This window comes from Camellia sinensis, chromosome 11 (assembly GCF_055761805.1).
Source record: "Camellia sinensis isolate YWXY chromosome 11, ASM5576180v1, whole genome shotgun sequence".
NCBI classification, from domain to species: Eukaryota; Viridiplantae; Streptophyta; class Magnoliopsida; order Ericales; family Theaceae; genus Camellia; species Camellia sinensis.
The window spans coordinates 49,339,793-49,344,431 of NC_138971.1; positions in this window are offsets into that span (position 1 = coordinate 49,339,793).

The window sequence follows — 4,639 nt, forward strand, 5'->3', positions numbered from 1 at the left end:
AAGGAAGTAAATATTTTTAGTGACTAAACTAAATAGTTAGTAGCTAAAAAAAAAATTAAATGAAAAAAATAATAATTTAGCGACTAAAATTTTAGTAGCTAAATAAAAAAATAGACTTTAGACGATTAAATTTTTAGTAGCTAAAAGAAATTATACTTTAGGCGACTAAAATATTTAGTAGCTAAAAAAATTAAGATGAACAAAAAAAAACTTTTGCTACTAAATTAGTAGTGGAAAATAATTTTAGTTTTGGCGACTAAATGTTTTAGTTGCTAAAAATGCGATATTAATTTTTTTGAAAGCTTTTGGCGACTAAAAGATTAGTCCCTAATTTAGCCTATCAACGACTAAAATTTTTTGTCGCCAATACCTTCCCCGACAATCTTTCTGTGACCAAGCTGGCGACCAAACTATTTAGTCAGGAAAACTTTTTGGCGACTAAAAATATGACTTTTGGAGACAAAGTGTAATTTTTTGTAGTGAATTGCTATAGATTGTGAGATTTCATCTTTCTCATCATCACCTCCTCATCTCTATTGCATGCTATTTACCATTTTGGGCAATAGAACTGATCCAAGTTTTTCCTTCTTAAAATAAATAAAAACTTAACCAAGTTCTTTATGGAATTGTTTGTAAATTTTCTTATATTACTTTGAAAAAAAATCTTTTTGTCAATGGTGTTTTGCTAAGATATTATGGAATTGATTCAACGCGAAAATTTTAGAAACCACAAATGTAATTTGTCCAATATAAAATGGCAAGTTCCGTTTGCCACTAGTAATTTTAGAAGTTTGAGATAAATATTATGATCTAGTTAGGAAGGAGGGGGAACAAAACTAATACAAATAATACGTAAACATAAAAATAATTAATAATAGAACATACATTTCAATAAACAGATATAATAATTATTTTTTTATCTATATGATTAATGAATGGCCAATAATACTACATTTTTTTTTTTTTAATGATATTTAGTTTACCATCTCAGGGTCACGATTGCATTGGTTAAGTTGGTTCCATCACTAGTGACAATTTCAAGGCAATTGTGACAAATGAGATGGTAAAAAATGTGATCATGTAAATGAATGATTTTGCCTAGGCAAAAAGGATAGATCCTAAGAATGAATTGTAAATCCTAACATATCGAGATTGACTCTCACTAATATTTCTTAAACTTAACCGATACATGTGATTTAAAGACAATTTTAAGGATTCGAGATTTACTTACTCTGAAGAGTGGGTTCAGTGTAGCTTTCATGATTGCATTGGTTAAGTTGGTTCCATCACCCTCATTGTGTAATTGTCCTTTTTGTCCTTATTAGTCATAGAGATTTGAGAGTAGGAGAGAAATAAGTGGGGGGAACTGTTCATATAGAAACCATAATTAAGTAAATTTCCAATTAAAAAATCTTCCCACACAAGCAAAAGTTAAAAACCACCATCTAAGGACATTTTCAACCCCTATGGTTTGAGAAGTGGTTATTTTAATTAATTTTTTGATTTTTTATGAAAAATAAAGAGTAATATAATAATTTATAATGACTTTTTAATTATATTAATCAACGATCAAACAAGGTTTATCAAATTTAAATTTGGATAAAAATCTTGCAAAACACCTCTTCACTCATTGACTCAAATTTATATGAAATAAGTTTTACCCCTTTTTTAACGCAAATTAAAGGAGACATAAATATATACTCGGTTTTTTTTCAAGATCATTTTGTAATTTTCAAATTTACCACTCTACCATTACTGAAGTTTTACTCAAATTTACAATTAAACCTAAGTTTATCCATTGGAATGTCATATCAAATCAAACTTAGACTTTTAATTAAATTTGCAGCAGTGCTACATCCACACAATTTATTTCCCTCACAATTCCCCTAATGAGATGGCAAAACAAAATGCATGTAAAGAGAGTTATGAAGAAATATTTGAATGAAGGTCAATTTCTCAAATTTTGCTTGTCACATCATTTGAGGGGGTTTGGGGTGAGGGAATTATGTGGATGAATAATTTTTCTTAAATTTGAGTAAAAATTTAAGGGATCAAGATGGCCTAACAAACTTTTTAAAATCTGGCCCGAATTAAGTTGAAATAAGCTTAAATTATTTTACAATAGGCCTACATAGACTTAGTTTATTGGCTTTGTCGTAATGCCTGGTTAGTTGGCTTATTGTTTAGGGAAAATTACACCAATAATCTCTATATTTTATTTCTTGTCATTTTTGTCCCTACATTTTCAATTGATTCAATTTTGACCATTCATTTTAAATTTTGTATCAATTTAGTCTAATTGATAATATTGTTAGTGTTTTTTAAATAAAATGATTGCTAAATTGGTTGAGATTAACTCACTAAGTTAAGCAAGTCTATAATTTTACTCATAAAAATATGACACATAACACTTAAGTGCATATTTTCTATAAAAACAAAAATACTAAGAGTTCAAATCAATTGGACCAAATTAAGACAAAGTCATAAATTCAAGATCAGAATCGAGTCAATTAAAATTACAAGAACTAAAATTTCACAATGACCAAAATACAACAACTACCGTCGTAATTTGCCCCATTGTTTATTGACTAATACCATTCTAAAGCAAGGCAAATATCTAACCTTAAGAAATTGTGAGTGTTGACTTAATAAGACACCTATAAATATACCTTGCTGTATATGATAAAAATATATGTTGATCCAACAAGGTTGAACTAGTTACACCAAAAAGAGAGCCTAAAAGAGAACAAAATGGGAGAATTCAACACTTGAGTGTCAAAGGTTATGAGGATGAGCAGGGCTGTGTGCCTTTGTGCCCTCCTAGGTAGGGCTGCAAATGAACCGAGTTGTTCATGAACAAGCTCTCGTTAATGGCTTGGCTCGGTTCGTTTAGTAAACGAGCCAAGCTCGAGCTCACATAAGCTCGACTCATCAGACTTGGCTCATTTATCTTTATTTAAATTATATAATAAATATATTATTTATATATTAAATAATATAAATAATGTTTTTTTATTTAAATATTTTTATTTAAATAATATAAATAATATTAAAAAAAATTATCGAGCTAAGCCGAACCGAACTTGACTTTCATTAATGTTAACAAGCCAAGCCGAGCTTGAGCCCAGTTTCTTATCGAGCCAAGCTCGAGCTCAATAAGTAAACAAGCCGAGCTCGAGCTCCGCAAAGCTCAGCACGGCTCAGTTTGTTTGCAGCCCTACTCCTAGGAATGCTTGTTAGTGTCTATCTTCGCTTATTTTTTAATGTGTGTCCAAGGAATTTGGCGGAAAGAAAACACATCACTTTAAATATAAATTTGGTGAGTTTGAATTTGGTATCGACTTTTTGACTCATTTCTATAAAAATTAACCCTGTGTTTCCTACAAAACAAAAATAAAAAATGAAACACAATAAATAAATAAAAGTGATAATTCTCATGTCTTCCATCTCATTTTAGTTCAGTGTTATGATTTTAATCTTCTACTAATCAACAATTTGAAATCCAAATGTACAGATCAATCATACGGGCATTGTGGCAGGAGATTCATGATGGCTTCATCACTTTGACAATCAAAGTTCTCCATTTCTCCATTGCCAAATGTTTACAGTTCAGATACTTGAGGCCGCTGCAGCCTGCACATTCGACTACATCCATGCTATTTTGGGTTTCGTTGACTCAATCAGTTTCTTCAATGTACTCTTGATTTTGATTTGTTTAATCTCTTTGGAAAGTTCATTCAAGCCAAAATGCTGTCATCAATCGCTATTGAGCTAACACAATTGCAACAGCCCAACATTTCGGACCACAATTACTTTTATCCAGTCCACTAAAGAAACCTGGACACATATGGAGAGGCTTGCTTCAAATGGAGATAGCATTAATTGAGCCTACTTTGATTCTATGGGTCATGTCATCTTCAATCTCACTCCATTCTTATAAATAATTGAGCCTACATAACAAAATTGCTCACCCTTTGGTCTCTCCTGCCTTTCAACCTCAACTTGTCTGTTATTTCTATTTCTACTGTTATTGAAGTAATATTCCATGTGTACAATTTCAGTATTATTTTAAAATGTTTTTTAACGACTCAAGTGCTTCTATTCTGTCTAAATTTCTAATTTACTATTAATTCCTCTTTTAATTTCATCCACTATGATAATAGCATCTGCAAATAGCATAAATCATAAGACATCATCTAAAATATGTCTAACATTCATCTATAATTAAGGCAAATAGGTACGGACTTGAGGCTACTCTCGATGTAATCTTCAAGTAATCAGAACTTCATTCGTTTCTCTTGCAAGTGAATTAATTGTAGTCACAATTCCATTATACATGCCCTTCATCGCATTAATATAACCGTTGTCAATATTTTTTTGTCTAACACCCACCATATTATATCTCTAAGCACACCCCCATCCTAAGTTCTTCTTCTTCTTCTTCTTCTTCTTCTAAATCCATAAAAACTATAAGCATATTCTTCTTCTTTTCCTCCGTATTTTTCTATTAATCTCCTTGGATGAAAATTTCAGCTAAATATTTCACTGATCTAATACAAAAGAAAGAATAATTAAACGGGGAAAATAGAGATCAATTGATAAATTTAAAAAATTACCAAAACACCATATGGCAAAATAG